Here is a 21987-nt window from a genome sequence, read left to right as displayed (position 1 = left end):
AAGAATTGTGATGCAAAGTAAAACAGTGTCACTTGGAGGGAGCAAATGAGTTGGCAGCATTGTTGTAGGCCATAGTATTCCAGTGGGAGGTGTGGCAGTGTAGTCCTCAGAAGAAGTTGCCAAATTTGGCCAGGGAGAGAATTGTGGCCAAGGCTGCGTTTTGAAGGACAGTTTGGCTGATGGATTTTTCTGCTCAAGCTGACAGTCTTGATGAAATGTGAAAAGCCACACATTGTTAAACTCCATTTTCTATAACGCTTGGGAGGAAACAAAGAATAACTGGCAAATGTTTGCCTAACTGGTTGAAAATGATCCTAAAATGCCTAGTTGCTATAGCAGGTGCGTGCAACAATCATTGGCTGAAGGCTTGCAATGAGGTTTGGCTAGAGTTAGGACCTCAAGTATTGATGGGATTACAAGACTCGGAGATGAAAGGGATAATGCCTTGAATACTCTGGACAACAAGATAGGCAGCATATAAATCAAATAACATGCCTGCAAAACTCAGGCACTCATTTTTCTTCTTAAACTCTACAAAAGCATCCCACTTATGAAAGAAGCAGGTAAATTTTGAGTTCCTCTGAGGACCCAGAGAAGGGATTCTGGCACACTGGATTTTCTGCACCCTGAACTACAAGGGAATATGTTGGAGTGAATCTCTGCAGCTGAACCCTTTGGGAAATTAAAGAACTCCATCACTGATTCCCAAGGAAATCTCTCCAGCAATAATATATTTATTATGCTGTTGACAAACTGCAGAGGCCTAATAAATGCATGTATACACAGTAGAAAATAAGTTTCAAATACCCTTCCAATTACATTCAAGTCACAAAGGCCAGCCCTTCCAATCTGGAAAATAAAGACAGCCTGCGGCAAAACATATCAGTAAACTACCATACACATTTCTCTAAATTAAAAGGCAGGCTCCAGATGCCTCTTATAAAATAAATACAACAATACAAGGTCTACTGATCTATATTGTTGGAAATATAGAATACAGCTGAGGCTAATTGTATTATAATACCTGGTAGAAGTAATTAGGATCCTCCATTTAGTTTTAGTAGTTTGGCAACAAAGACTTGTTTGTTATCATCCTATCAGTTTATGTACAGGTGTATTTAAAAAGCTTTTTAAAGTCTTAGCTGCTGGGACAACACATTGTGTTCTATTGGAAAAGAAGATGGGATAACCTTACCTTGTAAGCCGTCCAGAGTTACCTTGTGAAGAGATAGGCAGCAAATAAATTTAATTAAATAATGGATTACAAGAAAAATTTACAGTATGCTGTCATAAACAGCTTGCTTTCATAGTTCTGTATGAAAGGAAGTATATTTTTTCCAGGGCAAGAGGTAGTGTTCAACATATAAAGCAGACAACTTTCAAACGAGCTTATATCCTTTTAAAAGGCAAAAAAATATGAATATGAAACAGAACACAACACTTAGGCTTACACTGCAAATCTATTTGGCAAAAAGAATGTGAGCAAAAGTTCTAACAGAAATATATACACTGTAACTTGAAGAGAAACGGCTTGGCAAAGCACACAGAAATCATCCACTAGGTTGAGCAGGTGGAATAACATTTTTCATTTGTTATGGGGATAAGATTGAAATGTTGTCTCAGTATTCACTCTCTTTCACAGAAACTGTATGATAAACTGACAAAGCAAAACAGGTTTGGTAGAATCCATTTGGAAGGATTATTGCAAAGAAAGCTGCACAAAGCTTCTAAACTATTGTGCCCTTAACACCCCACTACTGAATAAAGATTATTTTATGGGGGAAAGGGGGGGTTGTTCTTCATTTTCCGTATCCATTTGATTTAATCTCTGATGGTGTTACACTTAGAAGCTGGGATATGAGGGCAATACAATACAATAGCAGAGTTGGAAGGGACCTTGGAGGTCTTCTAGTCCAACCCCTTGCCTAGGCAGGAAACCCTATACCGTTTCATCAAATGGCTATCCAACATCTTCTTAAAGACTTCCAGTGTTGGAGCATTCACAACTTCTGGAGGCAAGCTGTTCCACTGATTAATTGTTCTAACTGTCAGGAAATTTCTCCTCAGTTCTAAGTTGCTTCTCTCCTTGATTAGTTTCCACCCATTGCTTCTTGTTCTGCCCTCAGGTGCCCTGGAGAATAGTTTGACTTCCTCTTCTTGGTGGCAACCCCTGAGATATTGGAACACTGCTCTCATGTCTCCCCTAGGCAAGATACACATTTAGAAAAAGGGGATTGGGGAACCAATTTAAAAGGCAGTTTTGACATTCTACCCCCACAGTTTACAATGAACCACAGGTGGAAATTCAATATGTGGTTTATGTTATTTTAATTTATTTAAATCCTGCCTTTATTTTTTTAAAATAAATAACTCAAGGTGGCAAATATAATGAATACTCATTTCCTCCTCCAATTTTTCTCCAGCACAATCACCCTATGAGGTGAGTTGAGCTTAGAGAGAGTGACTGACTTAAAATCACCCAGCTGGCAGAGCTGGAACTCCGTCTTCTGGTTTCTTGCATGGTGCCTTAACACTAATTTTTATGCCAAGAAAAAAAAGCACTCTGTGTGTGTGTGCGGGGGCTGAGGAGGAGCTGGAAGGAAGAGAAAGCAGTTACTAAGAACTTGGAAAATAATTGCAGTGTTATTTTGTTCTGTACAGTGCACAGAAAAAGGAGAGCAGAAGGGCAAAAGAAGGATACTGATACAAGAATACTTTGCTGATCATCATGCCTTAGTAATTAGAGCTTTCACATAATATTGTTTTAAATGCAGTGTACCCTGGTAACAGTGCTAGCAGTTTAGACCTATTTTGGCCAACATGTGTAACCAAACCCAAGCATACTTGCCCTATTCTAATCAAACTAAGATCTTTAGTCTGCAGGCTAGCTAACAAGCCCACTATGCCACGGGTGTCAAGTAAGTAAGTAAAATCTTTATTGCGGTCAAAGACCAGCAATACACATTAGTTTACACATTAGAATGAGGGACATGGAGTTCCAAGAAGAACTAAATAGGTTGCCTCTCCACAGTAGGGACAGAATTAAACAGGCTGTGTGGGAATCAGCAAGATATCTAAATGACCTGATCTCCCCAAAACAAAGAATAGCTTTCTTCAGAGCCAGATTTAACATTCTTCCTTCAGCACTCCTTTAGGGCAGGTATAAGAGAACACCTATAGCAGAATGGGTTTGTATATGTGGTAAAGGAGAAGTGGAAGATAATTCACATGTTCTATTACACTGCGAGCTATACAGAGCTTGTAGGTCTGCACATATTCTCCCCTTATTAGAGAGATTGCCAGGGAGGGCAGACCATTTTTATCTAGGCTTCCTCCTTCAGGACACTAACCCGGTTACCACGTATGCAGTGGCAAAGTTCTGTGCTGCTGCAATGTCCATAAGAAAAAAAAAATGGCTACAGAAGTATTGTACCATTTTGTACCAATTATCTGGACATACCTTTAACAATCTTTGGACTATTATGTTATAATCCACTTTTAATGTCAATACTTTTTAATTATATTTTAATGTTAGTATTTTTTAATATAGTGTAAAAACTAATGTGTATTGCTGGTCTTTGACCGTAATAAAGATTTTTTTTCACGGGTGTCAAACTGATGGCGTCATGTTGTTGTCACATGACATTTTCCCCATTGGTGGAGCTGGGTGAGTGTGGCCTGTGTGTGACACATCTGGTGCGTAGGCCGCCAGTTTGACACCTCTGCGTGACTATGCTATTGCCTATATCCTACCAACTAGGACAGGGGGCTCCAAACCTGGCAATTGTAAGGCTTGTGGACTTCAACTCCAAGAATTCCCCAGTCAGCCATGTTGCCAAGTCTTAAAGTTGCCAAGTGTGAAGACCCTGAAGTAGAAGATAGAATGCAGCATGCAGTAATGATATTCTATGTTTTAGGGCTTCACGCCTGGAAATATAGGGCAGAAGTATTTATCATGGAGGAAAATAAATGCAAAATAACTGAGTATCACCTTTAATAGTGATGGCGAACCTTTTCAACACCAAGTGCCCAAACTGCAATGCGCATGCATGCAATGTGCATGTGTGCATGCACCAGAGCACTAGAAACCTGAAGACCAGCTGGCTGCTGTGTGCATGCCTGCTTTTTGGACATTTTTGGGCATTTTTTGGGCCATATTCAGGCTGTATTTTGGGTTTTTAACCCAAAAATGAACAAAAAATGACTCCCAAAATGGCCTGGAAATGGCCTGGAAAACGGCTTGAAAAATGGCTTGAAAAAGGGCCTGGTTTTTGGCTATTTTTCAGGCCATTTTTTGGTCTGTTTTGAGGCCTTTTTTAGGCCATTTTCAGATCATTTTTCAGGCTGTTTTGGGGGCATTTGGGGGCTATTTTCTTGTGCTCTGACATCTGCAAAGACCAGCTGGCTGGGACGCATGTGTTTGCCGGAAACCAGAAGAGCAGCTGGCGATGGTGCACGTGCCCACAGAGAGGTTAGTCATCACAGATCTATAACCACCAATTATTTTCTAGGCCCAGGGTTATTCTAGTTCCTGATAGACAAAGTCATTTGTGAAGACCAGATCATCTATGTTTTGATCCTTAAATATTTCCTTTTTTTAAAGTTACAGCGGAACAATAAATTCAGCTACTATCTATCCACTTTATTCAAGATCAAATACACAGAAAGAGCTAATAATTTTTTTTTAGTTGAAATAGTATATTTTATTTTCATTTTCATTTTCATACACTCACATGTATACACCATACAGTATTAAACAATAATTGCATCAATTCCTCTTGTCCACAATGCCCCAGAAAATAAAAGCCCAATATACCTCTTCCATTCTCCATACACCTCTTTCTTCCGCCACCCTCCAATTTTCTATCTTCCCTCCATCATCCCCCTCTACCCTACTTCCCCTCCCCCTCTACCACTCCTCTCTCCAGATCCGCTCCCCCCCTTCCTTTTCGCCTTCCCCCCACCCTCTCTCCCATCCCTCTCTACCCCTCCTTCTTCTTTCCTACTCCTCCTCCCCTTGGTGTATTTCCAGTATATGTTAACGTACTTGGCTTATCCTATTTTTTTAAATTTTTTAAAAGAAAAACAGTATACATGTGAAGTCACATTGCATTGAGATCTAACACATCGTGTCTAGCCTAATATATATCCCTCCCTCCCCCCACCCGACCCCCCCGACCCCCCACCTCCTCCCCCCCCGACTTCCCAGAACCCGTACACGGTATAGATTTTTAACAAACACAGTCTTAAATCTATTGAGAAAAAAAAATAAAAATAATAATAACATCTCTACATTGATCTTAGCTTCTTCTTGCTAAGCTAACTTTAAACAATTTAAATCATTCCTGATCTTAAGCATAGGCTAACTGGAATTTCTTGGTCCCGTATTTATTTTGTATATAGTCAATCCATTTTTTCCAGTCTCGTTTATATCTCTCATTTGAGTGATCTTTAAGATATGCTGATATTTTAGCCATCTCAGCTAAATTTGTAACTTTCAATGTCCATTCTTGAGTTGTAGGCAGGTCTTCCTTCTTCCAGTATTGCGCCACTAACAGTCTTGCTGCCGTTATTAAGTGCAGGATCAAGTTAGTCTCTACCGCTGTAAAGTCAGTACTTATACCTAGCAAAAATAACTGAGGAGTAAACTTTATCCTTCTTTTAAAGATATTTTGCATAATCCACCATATTTTTATCCAAAATGCCTTAACCTTTTGGCAAGTCCACCATATATGGAAATAGGTAGAACCACATCTCCAACATTTGGGTTGTAAATTCGGATACATAGAAGCCAGCTTTTTTGGATCTAAATGCCATCTATAGAACATCTTGTAAAAATTTTCTCTCAGGTTTTGAGCTTGTGTAAATTTCACATTTCTTACCCAAATTTTTTCCCATGTATCCAACATTATTGGTTCTTCAATATTTTGAGCCCACTTTACCATACAATCTTTAACTAACTCTGTTTCCGAATCTATCTGTATTAATACATTATATATCCTCTTTATATGCATTAAACTTTGATCTCTTATTTGTTTAACTAAGTTGTCCTCAATTTGGACAAAACCAATTTTTTGATTTATTTTCCATCTGGCCTGTAATTGCCCATACTGGAACCATGTTTGAACTGCCTTCTCCTCTTTTAATATCTCTAAGAATTTTAATTGTAGTGCCCCTCCTTCCAAAATAAGAAGCTGTCTATAAGTAATTCTATCCTGTTTTTGTGCTATATTTATATTTTCAATTGCATGTCTAGGAATTGCCCACATAGGTATCTTATCATTTAATTTATGTTGATATTTTTTCCAAACCCGCAGTAAAGCATTTCTTAAAATATGACTTTTAAAGTTTTTGTCCAGTTTTTTGTTAAATAACAAGTAAGCATGCCAACCATATACCAGATCATATCCCTCAAAGTTCAGTATCCTATCATTAGTTAAATTGATCCAATCACTAATTACGGACAACACCACTGCATCATAATATAGTTTTAAATTGGGTAGTTTCAAGCCTCCCCTCTCGCGTATATCTTGCATTATTTTCAGCTTTACTCTCGGCTTCTTTCCTGCCCATACAAATTTATTGATACCCTTCTGCCATTCTAAAAGATTCGCATCTTTTTTAAGTATAGGTAACATTTGTAAAAGAAATAAAAAATTTGGTAAGATATTCATTTTCACTGCCGCGATTCTTCCCAGCAAAGATAAGTGTAACTTCTCCCATTTTTTCATCTCTATCTGTATACTATGCCAGAGTGGTTCATAATTATACTTGTATAATTTCCCATTTGAGATTGAAATATTAACTCCAAGATATTTAACCTTTTTAACTACCTCACATCCTAACATTCCTCCTAATTCCCCCTTTTGTTTAGTATTCATATTTATGGCTAATATTTTCGTTTTCCCTAAATTTATTTTAAAACCAGACACTTGACCATATTGATTAATCGTATTCATTAAAACATTACTGGATTCCTGCGGTTGTTCCAATATTATGACCAAATCATCCGCAAAAGCCCGCACTCTGTATTCTTGCTGCCTAACCTTAATTCCTTTTAGGCCCTCCAAGCCCCGTATTTTATTCAATAATACTTCCAAAGTTATAATAAACAATAGTGGGGACAAAGGACAGCCTTGTCTTGAACCCTTTCCAATTTGAAAGGATTCTGTTAAACTTCCATTGACTATAATTTGAGCTGTTTGCTGTTGATATATTGCTTTGATTGCTTGTAAAAAACTATCTCCTGTCTGCATTTTTTGCAATATCTTCAGCAAAAATTGCCAATTAACTCAATCAAAGGCTTTCTCAGCATCCAGAAATATGAACGCAGCAGGGATTTGATTGTTCTTTCCCAAGTATTATAATGCATTAATAATTAATCTAACATTACTTTTCATCTGTCTCCCTTGCATAAAACCTGTTTGATCAGCGTGTATCAATTGTTGGATAACCAGCATTAACCTATTTGCTAGAGCCAAGGTGGCGCAGTGGTTAAATGCAGCACTGCAGGCTACTGCTAGATCAGCAGTTCAGCGGTTCAAATCTCACCGGCTCAGGGTTGACTCAGCCTTCCATCCTTCCGAGGTGGGTAAAATGAGGACCCAGATTGTTGGGGGCAATATGCTGACTCTCTGTAAACCGCTTAGAGAGGCCTGAAAGGCCTATGAAGCGGTACATAAGTCTACTGCTATTGCTATTGCTATTGCTATTGCTATTGCTATTGCTATTGCTATTTTAGTAAAAATTTTGTAGTCTACATTAAGTAATGAAATAGGTCTGTAGTTTTTTGATTGAGTAGTATCTTGATCTTCTTTGGGTATCAAAGATATAAAGGCTGTCTTCCATGAAGGAGGTACCTTACCTTCCATTTGAATCTTATTAAATAATTCTCTAAGAGGTTCTACCATTTCTAATTGTAAGTTTTTGCAGTAAGCCGCTGTCAAGCCATCTGTGCCTGGTGCCTTCCCTGACTTTAACTGTTTAATTACCTGTAAAATTTCCCCTGAGGTTATTGGTTGATTCAATTTTTGCCTGTGTTCTTCTTTAACTAAGGGTATTTTTTCTTTATCTAAGTATTTGTCTATATCTAAACCATTAATTTTTTCCCCCTTATACAACTCTGTAAAAAATTCCCGAAATGCCTTTTGAATCTCATCCTGTTGAAATACCTCCTTCCCTTTGTAGGTCAATTTAGATATATTTTGAATTTTCTTTTTTTCCCTAATCTGATAAGCTAACCACCTGCCAGGTTTATTTGCATTACAAAAAGTATTGTGTTTTGCGTATAACAAACTGGTGGCTATCTGGTCAGAGATCAACATATCAAATTGGGATTTTAATGGTGATTGCTTCCTTGACCTTTGTATTGCCTGAATTCATTGTTAACTCCAGCTCTTTCCTCTTAATTTCCTCCTCCAACTCTGTTCGTTTTACCCCTTGTTTATGTCTATGTGATTTATTTATATTTATCAATTCTCCTCTCATATACGCTTTGCTTGCATCCCATACAAATTCCATAGGTGTATCTTTATTCATGTTAAAAACAAAGTATTCAGTTAGCAATTTTTTACAATCATTAATATACTTTTCATATCTAAATAAGTTTTCATTCAATCTCCAAGACCTTCTTGCCTGTACCACCCCTCCCAATTCCATCCAAACTGGGTTATGATCCGAAAGGACCCTAGCCGCAATCTTTGTCTTCTTCATCCTAGAAAGCAAGTCATTAGTGGTTAATATGAAATCAATCCTAGAAAAGGATTGATGCCTATCAGAAAAAAAGGTAAAATCATATTCCTCTGCATTTCTTTCTCGCCAGATATCTCTCAGTTCAAAGTCATCCATCATGTCAAAAAAGGATTTAGGTAGTTTTGCTCGTATTTTAGTGTTTGGGTGAGAAATCTTCTTACCTCTCTTGATATCTATAACACCATTCCGGTCACCCACTAATATACAAGACCTATAATCCCACTGTACTAATTTAGCGTGAAAATTTCTATAGAAACCGTCTTGCTGTTGATTAGGAGCATAAATTCCCCCAAACAATGTCTTTTTCCCTTCTAGGATTAGATCTAATGCAATGTACCTTCCATAGCGATCGGCTTCAATTAATTCAGCTTTCATATCTTTTCTTACGTATACAACTATACCATTTTTCTTTTCCATAGCAGAAGCTACAAAATGTTGACCAAATCTTGGGTTACTCAGATATTTTTGATCGGTTGATTTAATATGAGTTTCTTGTAAACAAATTATATCATTATTGAACTGTTTAAGATAGTGAAATATTTTCTTTCTCTTCTGTGGAGAATTCAATCCGTTGACATTCCATGTTAAAATCTTAGTTGTCATCTTTGGTTAGCTGAAGCTTTTTTAGAGCCTCCTGCATGGCCTGTTTAACCTTTGGCCTAGCTCCTCCCACTGCTTCTGAGGTTGTTGCTGTGGCTCCTTGATCGATAGCCGGTAGTTGTTGCGGTTGTTGCATTTTAACTTGTTGCTCCATTCGTCTAGTAATCATACGGCTAGGTCTCTGTTCCATAACACCTTGCGCTTCTAGAAGAGAGAGATGATCCATCTTATCTGGTAGTTGTGTGATTTGCTGTCTGTCTTGTCTTTCTTGTGGTCTTTCTCTGGGTCCAGAAGGTACAGGATGTCCAACCTTCAAAATATTATGGTAGAATTCTCGGGCTTTCCATACGGAGTTGAGATGATATCTTTGCCTGTCCAGTGTAAGTATGATGCCAAATGACGCGTCCCATCTGTACTGTATCTGACGATTTCTAAGTTCTTCAACTAAAAAGGCATAATCTCTCCTGGCTCTTAGCATTTGAGGTGGTATCTCTTTCAAAACAGTCAGATCTTGACCCCCAATCTGGAGCTTAGTTTTATAAGGCTCTTGTAATATCGTGTTTCTGAGCTCTCTTGTAGTGAAATATATAACAATGTCTCGAGGAAGCTGCTTCTGCTTTGCCACCCAAGAGTTAACACGATAAACTTTATTGATTTGCCAGTCAAGCCCCTGTCTTCCCACCAGATTATCAAAAGCTTCTGAAAGAATCTGTTTCAGGTTTTCCTGTTTTTCTTCAAGCAACCCCCTTACTCTTAATGCGAGTTCCATTTGTCTGTACTGTATCATAATAATTTCTTTTTCAGCATTTTCGACTTTTTGTTGCACCACCTCTGTTTTCGATGTCAAATTAGTATTAGCTTGATTAAGATCCTCTAAACTATCTTCAACTCCTGAAACATGTTCTGTCAGTACAGTTACAAGCCCCAGCATATCATCTTTAATTTTAGCAACCCTGGCATCAATTTTATCATACAAGTCCTCCTTAAGTTCTTTTATCTCCTCTTTTATCTCCCCTTTTATCTCCTCTTTAAAATCTTTCAGTTTGTTTTCCACTTTAATTGTCAGCATGTTATGAGCTTCACTCAGTTCTCTCAGGAAGAGTTCTGTCGTTAGTAACTCACCAGTAGGGGGCATAGACGGTGGTGGCTGCGACTTTGTACCAAGTATTGGTGATGTGCTTCTGGGGGCTGAAGGAGGGGGTTTCAAATTAGGATTTGGTTTTGAGGCCATTCCAAGTTTTATCTTCAAGCAATTAGGAAAGAGGTACTAAATCACCCCTTTATTTTGAGGTATTTTTTTTAAGACTTCGTAGGACTTTGCAGAAGGTTTCAAAAAATAAGCATTGTAACGAAACAGTTCAGCATATTCATCACCATTTTGAATGTCTCTATATTAGCAAAGAGTCTTTTAAAAGTGAAACTAATTAGTAAAGATATGTTGGCCGGCTGTGAAGCAAAATAATGAATCACTCCCTTCCTTTGAAGTTTTGAAACTCCATAAAACTAGATAAACATTGTTACTCAGCAATTCAACTGGCTCGTCGCCATTTTCAGTGCCTCTTTAAATAGAAAAATAACGGAAGAGGATCTTGTAAAAAAGAAGCTAGGATTTAAATAAACAATTAATGCTCTCGCATATGAGTTCTGTTCATTTTGAAATCAAGTAATTCAATCTTTGTTCTGAGTGGGAGGGACGCTTACTTTGTGCTGCAAAGCAGCTTGAGATTTCCAGCACGGAACAGTTCTGCCTTCAGCTGGCCCCCCTTCTCTTCACAGACACAGAAGCTGCAAAGATCAGAAAGGCATTTGCTTGACAAAACTTCTCTCCTTCCCTTCTTGCCCGAAGAGTAAGGTGTCTATCAGATGTTTGATAGATGATCATCTAAACAGATAACGCGACTGGTAACTCGGGAGCAGCTATATTTAGCTGCTTCCATCAGTAAGTCCATCCCAGGAAGTCCGAAAGAGCTAATAAATTGATGTTAAGGAATCATGTTTGTAAAGAAAACAGTCAGATTTCTTAACCTGGGAGCCTACTAGATTTTGCCTTCCATAATCTCTACTAAACTTCACTAGGTATTACAGGAGCTGAAGTGAAGTACATTTGGAGAGCACCAGAAAGCAGTGGGTCTGAAGTTAGTATTTGTGACAAATAGTAATGTAATGTGACAGATATTATTAAATGAATGGGTAAATCTAATGATTCTTCTTACCCATTTTGTACAGGCTACAACAGGGCTTCGGAAACCTTTTAGGGTTAAAAGAACTTATCATAAATATGACCTTGAAGTTCAACTTTATGTATTAAAACTTCAAATGGCACTCCTACCAGCAGATAATTGAAAAAGCCAAGCAAAATACTGAAGAATTATGACTTTTTTCTTGTAACTGTGAAAACCAATGCATACAAGGTCACAAGCAAACAGTCTGATACCAAATTAGTCTGTTACTAAAAGGAAAGGCAGATGGAAATCTCATCAAAAAGAGGGTGACCTTAAGACTGTAATAACAGCACATGCCTAGGCCAAAAAGTACAAGAATTTGAAGCTTGATTTCACTATAAATAGGACTTGCATTTGATACACAGCTGTCACCAGAATTCTTTCTTAACGGTTCCATGAGCTTTTCTACAATAATTTATCAAAACATTTTGTATCCTTGGAAATTGCATTTTGGATTAGAAAGAAGCCTAACAATAACCTTTAATGTTCTTCAGTAAAGCCAGCCAGGGAAGGATTCTATTTTCCCCAATTTCTTATTCATTCATACCCTAATTAATTTTACTTCAATTTTCAGTTTAATTCTCTTACTCTTACATATAGCTTTCCTTGTCTTAAATTTCAGAGTTAACGGATTCCTGTAGGATTCCTTATCCAGACTCACCAATGTACTGTAATTGGTCACTTGCTACTTATAGCCCCTCCTTCCAAAATTGTTAATTATGGGTTTTAATTACTAAAATGTTCCTCACCTCTACCATAAACCTTAAATCAATTATTAACCAATGACTATAATATATAATATATTAAGTTATAGAGAACCATGCTATTTTTGCTTTAGTATGTCTTACTTTATTTATTCAAAATGCAAACTGCTCATCCTGTTGTCAGTGTTTCAAATAAATTCCAAAATTAAATCAGAGTCCAAGGAAAGTATTGCTCAAAGTTCCAATTTGTTAAGAGAGCCATGTTGGCACATCTGTGAAAATCCGAATCTGAGCTTCCTGGGTTTTCCCCATCCAGTTGAAAGTTCAAGATCTTGCCCCCACACCCACAAGTCCATCACATAGTCCAATCTTCCATTGCCATGCTGGCAGTTTCACCCATCCAATTCTGGTCAGGTGCAGAGATGTAGAGACAAAGGATGACCTTGGATTCTAGAAAGGAATTTTATTTTGACAACATCCCATTCTACTCCTTATTATTCCCCCTCCCAATTCCCCACTAATGAAACAGCATAGTAGAATAGAATATTATTGTGGCAAGACAAAGATCCCAAAAGGAACTGACTGAAGGCCTGACACCTGTACTGGGAGCTTTCTAGCGTGCACTTGACTGAACAGAACCGTAGATTTCTCTCCTAAAACCCTGCCCTGAGATTACTAATATACATTGGGAATGCAATCCTCTGCAAAATGGAATGGGACGCGCAAGTGTCACATTTGCTATAATGTTTTCCTCCTGTCTTGTATGAGCCCTACTATGATGAGATTAAAACGTTCTGAAAATAATGTATTGTTTTTAATTTTCTCTGTTTCTCTTAGAGAAGGGTTGCAGGAAAAGGAAACAAAAATAGTCGAACTGTTTCAAGGACACAGGTACATCCTTTAGGTATAACTACTATATCTTCCTCCATGCAAAATACTATCACAGAATGCAATAGAATGTCAGCCGAATCCATCTTTTCCAGAGTTATGCATGCTTCAAAGATGCTTAAGAAGAACCACAATATAAAAAAAGATGTGATTGGAAAGAGTGCAGAGAAGAGCAACAGGAATGATTAGTGGGCTGGAGGCTAAAATACAAAGAACAGCTACAAGAATTGGGTGTGTCTAGTCCAGTGATGGCAAACCTTTTCAGCACCGAGTGCCCAAACTGGAATGCGCATGCCAGAGCACTGGAAACCCAAAGACCAGCTGGCTGGCGCGCATGTGGGCACCATCCAGCTGGTCTTTGGGTTTCTGGCACATGCATGCATACCGTCCAGCTGGTCTTTCCGTGTTCCAGGGCGCCAGAAACCCGAAGACCAGCTGGCGATGGCATGCATGCCCACAAAGAGGATTCACGTGCCATAGGTTCGCCATCACAGGTCTAGTGTAATGAAATGAAAGACTAAGGGAGAAATGATAGCAATGTTACAATATTTGAGGGGATCCTATAAAGCAGTGGTGGGATACGACCAGTACGCCCTGGTATGGGTGTACCGGTGTCTGCTGGGAGCATCAGGTACTGTTCCGGTACGGTGCTCCAGAGGGCCCACCAACCCACCCACCTGCCCTCCTTACCTGTAGTTGAGCCGATCGGGGCTTATGCGCAAGGAGCGTACGGCACCTACACAATGCTCCGCTGAGCAGCTGGAGAGTTGTGGGGCATCGTGGGCTGTAAGTATGCATGCGCATGCTGCGTGTGTGCTGCACTCATGCATGTGGTGGATACCCGGCTCCGTTGCACTATACCAGTTGCAACGGGATCCGGAACCCACCACTACTACAAAGATGAGGGGATCAATCTATTTTCCAAAGCACCAAAATGCAAGACAAGAAACAATAGATGGAAACTAACCAAGGAGAGAAGCAACCTACAACTAAAGAGAAATTTCCTGACTTTAGAACAATCAACCAGTGGAACAGCTTGCCTTCAGAAGTTGTGAATGCTCCATCACTGGATGCTTGTGCTATCTCACCTATCCTTTCAAATAAATAGAAAGAGCAATGGAGCCACACATACATGAAAATAATGCACATGCAATGGCATATATGCCTTAATATTATTTATTATTTTAAAATGTTTTTAATGGGATCAATTTAAAACAAGGGCACTGAGAAGAGTCTCAGCATAATTTTTTTCTCTGTTGAGAACTTGAAATTTCTTTTTTCTGTTGGAGCCAAAAATATGGCTGGGTCAGTAAGCTCTGGAGTGAAATGATACAATCCTTGCTTGTGTTAAATTACAAATGACATTCTTTTTGTTTCTGAATTTTTCCTAATGACCAGAGAAATGCCATATATCTGAAGGAAAAGGGACCTGGGAGTTAGAGAACAAAGAAGGAAAAGCTGAACTGAACATCAAGAGAAGAGGAAATGAGAGTGTGAGAAAGCACAAAAGAGTCAGGTGGCTTATGAGGACAGGGAAAGGGAAAGATCAAAGGACTAAAAGAGGGGAGGGAAGAGAGAAAGAGAATTATTTTTAGCAGCTGGAGAGGAGATGGGAAAAAAGAGAAGTAATAGGTTGCCCAGCTGGGAAGACAGATGGAACGAACCTCAATAAGAGTAAAACAAAATTGCTTGTAAAAGGTTGGTGTTAGAGAGAGTAGTAGAAAACTATAACCTGAATTGGTAACAAATAGCAGGAAGGAGCATCTGCTGGAGCTAAGAGAATTGGAGCTGATTTGCAAAATGTTTTCAGGAGGCTGTGATCTACCAAGAGTTTCTCTGCAAAGTCATAGAAACCACAGTGATGTACAGTAGCAGTAGGGCTAAATCCCTGCTTGAACAATTACAGATCTAGGTATGGAGCATTCCTGTTGCATTCCTAGAATTAGTAAGTCTTCCAGACCTTTTTTCAGCATTATGAGGAAGGATACTATGACTAAACACATTAATTCAGTTCGTGCTTATCTGAATGTTTTCACTAGTAGTTCACAATCAAGGTATTTTATTTTTCAAGGTACCTCCTCAAGACTTTCCCAGTTAATCTTTAATATAAAATACAGCATCCTATGATTATGTTCATATAATATACCAACCATGCCTTATGAATTACAGAAAAAAATCAATGAGCTACAAACTAGCTATAGTTAGGTGTGGTGTTTTGTTTTTTTAGCAAATTGTGCTTTGTCACCTACACAAATACTATTCTGCTGATTTTTTAAAATTATAAAACAAGTAAACTCATGAAAAGTTTACATATTGCAGCTACTAGTGCCAATTGCTTTTTGTAAGATATATTTATGGCTCAGACATTTATGGTTGTAGGGTCAAAAAAATGTATTATATTTTTCTAAAGTTTTTGACCATCCTAGTTCTTTATACTGTCTTCACTGTTGAAGCAATGTAAAACCTGCTGTCTTTACTGTTATTTTTCACAGTAACAGCTAGATAACTTTAGATGATTCTTCAAATCTAGTGGGGAAATTATCCTTGTGAAGGGATTTCTTTTCTTTCACCCATACTTCATTAAATAATAATAACAACCATTTATTAGATGCATATGCGTTCCGATTTCCAGTATCTCTGGGCAGTTTTTCCATGTATGCTGTTGTGTTTTTTGTAACTGTGCAGGGCCAACTTCCTTGCCAGATAAGGAAGCAGCAAACAACTGAGGATTGGTTCTAGTCAGTGATATAGGAAGCGTTGTTCTTTTCCAATATATTTTGGAAAATACAAGCTTACATGTCTTTTTCTGCGAGAGCTGGCAATCTACAAACGACTTTAAGAATAATTAACTTGGGAGTGCAGCCTGTGATCTCAAGATTACAGGCGAATCTAGAGGCTTTCCAAAAATTGCCACTAAATTCTCTTCCCATGTGAAAGAAGAATGTTATCAAAACAATGGCACATAAACAGAACCAATTCCAATTCATATTAATCGCATTCAAATTAAATCAAGTTTCATGTAGCCAGACCAAGTTTGAAAAGAAGCAAATCCTGAATTAAATAGCGAGTAGTTATTTAAAAGGACAGGTACAAGATATGAATAGAAGAAATTTGCCAAAACCAGAAATGCTGGATACATATGTTGATCTTCCAATCCTGCTAAGACTGCCAAGGCTCCTAACTAAGCAAGATCCTGAGCTATACAACCCCAAATGTAGCACAGGAATAATAAAGAGAGCAATGTAAACCATGACCTTTAAAGCTGGAATATCACATCTGATAATACTATGGGATGACCTTACTATGGCTAGCCCAGCACTTCTACATTTTTTTCACCATTAATGGGACACTAACCACCCTGATTATGGATATTAACCCCATGTATCATCAGCAATGCCGTTTGTTGCCCCTGTACGCCGCCTCCCTTCATACCAAATGAAAAGCAGCATCCTGGTTTCTGTTATCTCTGTCTCTAAGGCAGAGATCTTCAAACCTGGCAACTTTAAGTCTTGTGGACTTCAACTCCCAGAATTGAAGTCCACAAGTCTTATAGTTGCCAAATTTGGGGACCCCCTGCTCTAGAATCATCAAGTGGTTTTGGTTTGCTTGCTTCTTTGCATTTCTGTGCCTTTTCACTGATTGTGCTTTGTACAAGCCGTCATATTTGACCATTCTCCACACACATATCATGTAAACATGTACCATATGTGATGACCCGGGGCAAGGCACAGGGGCAACACAATCAGCTGATAGTTCAATTTGTCCCTTTATTGCTCCAACTTTCTCCCAAATGTTCCCATGTTATGGAAAGTGGCAAGGGAATAAGTCAATGAGTCCAGGAAGCAAAGGAACATGACAATGGTTTCAGGGAGCAAAGGAACAAGGCAATTAATCCGGGAAGCAAGAAATAAAGCAAGAAGTGCAGGAAACTCCAAATGTCGGCAATGGCACACACAACTCCATGAAATTCAGTGTTTGTTCCCAACAAACACCCCTCCGCACAGCATCTCCCTAAGTCTCAATCCTCAGGTGTGCCTTGTGAAGAGGGACGGGGCACTCTCCTATCGAGTCGTCTGGTTGGTTTGTGCTGTTCCCGCCTCCTCTCCACTCTCCCTTCTTGGGGATCAAGAGGGGGCAGTGTTTACTCATCACCTGAGCTCCTTCGCTCTTCATTTCCACTGCCTGTCCTCTATTAGTCGTTCTGGCCCTATTCCTCCCTGCTAGCAAGCTGTCCCACTTCTGACTGGCCCCCCCACATCCCTCCAAAGCCAACAAAGCCACCCCCTCCGTTTCCCTCAGCTCCAGCTCCAGCTCATCTTCCTCTGCAGATTCAGGCTCCGACAGGAACATGACACCATATACCATATACACAGCAAACCCAAACTTGGTTTTATTCATATGCCTTCTAGCAAGTGGAAATAATTCCTGTAGTTAATAAAAGCAAAGCATTTGTTACAGTCTCAATAACTGCTGAACAGCAATTTTATTTATTTATTTATGAAATTTATAGGCTGCCCATCTTACCTCAAGGTAATTGTTACCTTGTTTAATATTCTGCTTCTAGATCATGTTTGTTGTATCTTGGGCAAAATTGTCCTCCATTGACATCAGGGATAAATAAGGGTAGTCTTGAACACATTGGAGTTTAGACAGTATGTTGTGAATTTTTTCACAAAATGGCTGCATGGGAGACTTTCCTACTGAAACAGGATTGTGGTTGTGGGAAACATAGGAGGAAGATGTGACATACATTCACTGCCTTGTGTTGTTTGTAAAAAAATAAAATCCCCACCTGACCATTTCCCCTAGCACATACTGTATGTGGTAGTCATTCCTTACTCTAGAGGGTGGTGCTCATGCCGAAGGCTCATGGAACACTATTACCTTCCCACCTGACTATTAATTTTATTAGAAGTCAATAGTGCCAGATTTTGGGCAAAGAAATATAATCCAAGAAACGCAAGGATTCAGGACCAGAAATCAAATGCTGAACAATCAGAGTGGAAGCACAGAACAGTCAAACTAATAATAGACTTTGTTCCAGCACAACATTTCTTAATGTTATGATAGAACAAGGCCACCATAGCCAGTATTACTTGGTGGCAAAGAAAAGGGTTTATGTTCCTATCTATAGAGACACATTCATCTTCAGTTGTAGAACAATCTGAGCCTAACTAAAAAAAGGGATCTTTTAAAAGGGATCTTTTAGTTCTATGCTTCCCTGAAAAACCACAGCATTCTGATCAGAGGTGGTATTCTGCCGGTTCACCCCAGTTCGGGTGAACTGGTAGAGGTGGTGGTGGGAGGCTCTGCCCACCCGCCCAGATGTCATCACGGATGCTCTGTGCATGCGCAGAAGGTTCTGTGCATGTGCAGAAGCGCCATGTGCTTGCTCCCGGTTCCGAACCAGTAGCGAAGATAAGAGGAAACCATTACTGATTCTGATGTTTAACCACTCAGGCATATTAGTATCAATTAAACCTCATCCTCACGGTTGGAGGGTCAGAGCAAAATTACCAGACCTGGACTGGAAAAATCTGGACAACCACAGATAGCAGCAAACATTTAGTGGCCATCTGGGTTTTAGCAGGATGGATCTGGTAGCCCTAGTCAGATGTCAAACTATTCCATCTGTCATGCTGGTGAAAATAATTCCACATAAATTCTCTTGATATACCTGGGTTTACAAAACTCTTGCTTTCCAGAAATTACTCTTGAGGAGAAAGACAGGATTGTTCTTCAACAGGAGCCTCGGTGGCTCCTGTTAGAGTGCAGTAGTGCAGGCTACTTCTGTTGATTGCTGGCTGTCTGCAATTTGGCAATTCAAATCTCACCAGGCTCAAGGTTGACTCAGCCTCCCATCCTTCCGAGCTGGGTAAAATGAGGACCCAGATTGTTGGGGGCAATATGCTGAGTCTGTAAACCGCTTAGAGAGGGCTGTAAAGCACCGTAAAGAGATATTTAAGTCTAAGTGCTAGTGCTATTGCTATCTAGAAAAGCAAATGGAATTGAGATATCCTGAAAGTAATGACTCTAACAATTGTCAAAAGAAATTGTTCAAAAACACACCTTTCTTGCCCTATTTTTTTAAAAAAAACAGAAAGCTTGAAAAAGTAACTATATAGTTACATTACTTATCATATTGTAAGTATAGAGATAACATACCATAACAGTAATAGAGTGAAACATAGATATACATTATATGTCAGAATATTATTTTTTGACCTGGTTCATACATGATAAAAAGCTATAGATAAAGGTAAAGGTTCTCCTCGCACATATGTGCTAGTCATTCCCGACTCTATATAATAATAATATAATGTAATGTAATGTAATGTAATGTAATGTAATGTAATGTAATGTAATGTAATGTAATGTAATATAATAAATATAATATTCCTGACTCTACATAACAAGCTATAATTTACTGGATAAACCACAAACGACTGTACATGGAATTTTTAAATCACCCATGCTGTCAAAGTACAATGAATGGAAATATGCAAACATGGTCTCTTTTCAAAGAAAGGAGTTCTGGCCACAGTTTGAGCAAGATGGCTATTCCTTCATCTCCCAGTGCTCCACATCTGCTGGAGACCACCATTTTGCCATCTCTTTGCAAGGAGAAGCTCTCTGGAACACTTTCCTTATTACTTTCCCTATCTGGAGAGCAATTGTTACAAACAGACTAAGGGTCCTGATAAATTTGAAATAAGATTTTAGAATTAATTATAAAAAAATCTTTTGAATGGGAAAATGCTTTTGTTTTTATTTTATTTTTTTAATAGTAAGATCATAGTAAGAACTGGACACTAGACGGAACCAAAGATTATAATTAAAGGAAACCAATCAAATTTGATTGGCTATTATAGAATGAAGCAAAATATTTTAACATTTACCATTTTGAAGGATAATTTTGAACAAGGGGCCCAGAAGCTAATTTTAATAAGATCTGCTTCTATAAATGGATTATATTTAACAAATGTAAGAAGAACATATTCTACTTGACAAGATCAAGATTGATTGGAAAGTGACAAGTTACAGGAATGACATGGAAAAAGATATTACCTGGGCATTTAAAGGAATTGATTGATGACATAATAATTAAAAGAATACACAAATAACAAACTAAGGGGGTGACCAGAATAATTTTCCTATATTGGTTTTATGAAAGAGGCTTATTAAAGTCTTGAAGAATTTGGTGAGAAGGGACAAAGAAAAACTGAAAAGAAATCAAGTTCTATGATGTTATCATAGCCTAGAACAGCTGATTGGCACCACACCAACCCCCTCCCTCTCTCCCCCCACAGCAATATTCACTCTATAAGATGCACAGAGTTTTCCACCCACTTTTTTTGGGGGGGGGAGTACATCTTAAAGTCCTAAAAATACGGTATTTATTTTTTCTTTATTCTTATCTTTCTTTTTTATTTCTCTTTCTTCTTTTCTGCACATGTACTTATTTTTTAAATTCATATTAGATTTATTGTAATATTTAATACAATTACTATTAAGAAAGGGAAGATAATTCCATCATGATCTGTACACTTAAGCATCCTGAATTTACTCATTAACCTGGCAGTCTTAATCTTAGATGCATGTAAATCTCACAAAAGATGAACGCAATTTGCATTTTCTTTTGTTTCTTCTAAGCTAAGAATAAATTTAAAGACCTGCTTCTAGGAACATCTGATTAACAAGAAAAGTACTGCCACAGCTTGCTGCCAAGCTCGTAGTAATTTATGTTCACCAGGCTATACATTTCTTATGTTTAACTGCACCAAGATGTACTTATCTCTTTTGTTTATTGCATTTGCTCCACCCTGGTGACTTCGTTTTCTTTCTTCACTAAGAATGCAAAACCTGGGTGGGAAACCCAATGTACAATTGCACGTACTTATTAATCCTTCTTACACTAATTATACCCAGGCCAAGATCATTTCATTTTCTGTTCATAACTGACTTTTACAGTGTGTGATTGTAACAAATAACTTTAATTAGGTTCAAGAAGTAGTTCTGTTGTTTGGTGCAACCTATTTGTCCACAGGATTTAGGATGGGAAGGAGAACCCTAAACTCAAATGTGCCATTATTCTCAAAAAAGAGCTTGTTGTACAACGATAAGGAGGCTGCCAAAATTCCAGCAATGATGTGTTCTGAATAGGTTTCCCTGGTGTTTTGATAGTCAAAGCCAGAGTGGCATTCAATTCAGAAAAAACAGAGAAAGATCCTGACCTTGTACATCTTTTGGCTTTATCAAAAAGCTCAGGGTGCACCATTTATATTCAGCTATTTTAAACTGATGCATATTTATAGACTCCAGCACAATGGGCCAGATGCTTCTGCATGTAGCACAGAATAGAATGGAAAAGGTGGGTGGAACATGAGTCAAGTGCTTCTATATTAAAGAACAGGCTTCATTACTCAAGAAGATTGCAGCAAATCCATCAAAAGAGTTGCATTTTCCAACAGCATGAATCTATAAGTAGACTGGGGGGAAAGCCATACTGATTTTCCAATATGATGAAGGCATGCAAAGGATGTGACTCTGAAAAGCAAAAAAACAAAAAAACCCATGATCTTTTTTTTAATGATGCTTTCAGAAAGAGGACAAATGCAGTTGATTTCATTTGCTTTAAAATACAATAATACAAAACATCATTTAAAGATCAATAAGTCTAGAATAGAATTACCTAAATATACAAATAATTTGTACTTCATTTCTAGGTGCACACTTAGATCTGCAAAAGGTGAATGCAATAAAAAGAGGCGTTGGAGAGGGCTGCCTTGAATTGGGAAGATCCTGGGTTCAAATTCTTGTTC

The sequence above is a fragment of the Thamnophis sirtalis genome, unplaced genomic scaffold (genome assembly GCF_051295495.1).
Source record: "Thamnophis sirtalis isolate CommonGarterSnake01/CBP01778 unplaced genomic scaffold, rThaSir2_p1.2 scaffold_1, whole genome shotgun sequence".
Lineage (NCBI taxonomy): Eukaryota > Metazoa > Chordata > Lepidosauria > Squamata > Natricidae > Thamnophis > Thamnophis sirtalis.
This window is presented reverse-complemented; position numbering follows the sequence as displayed.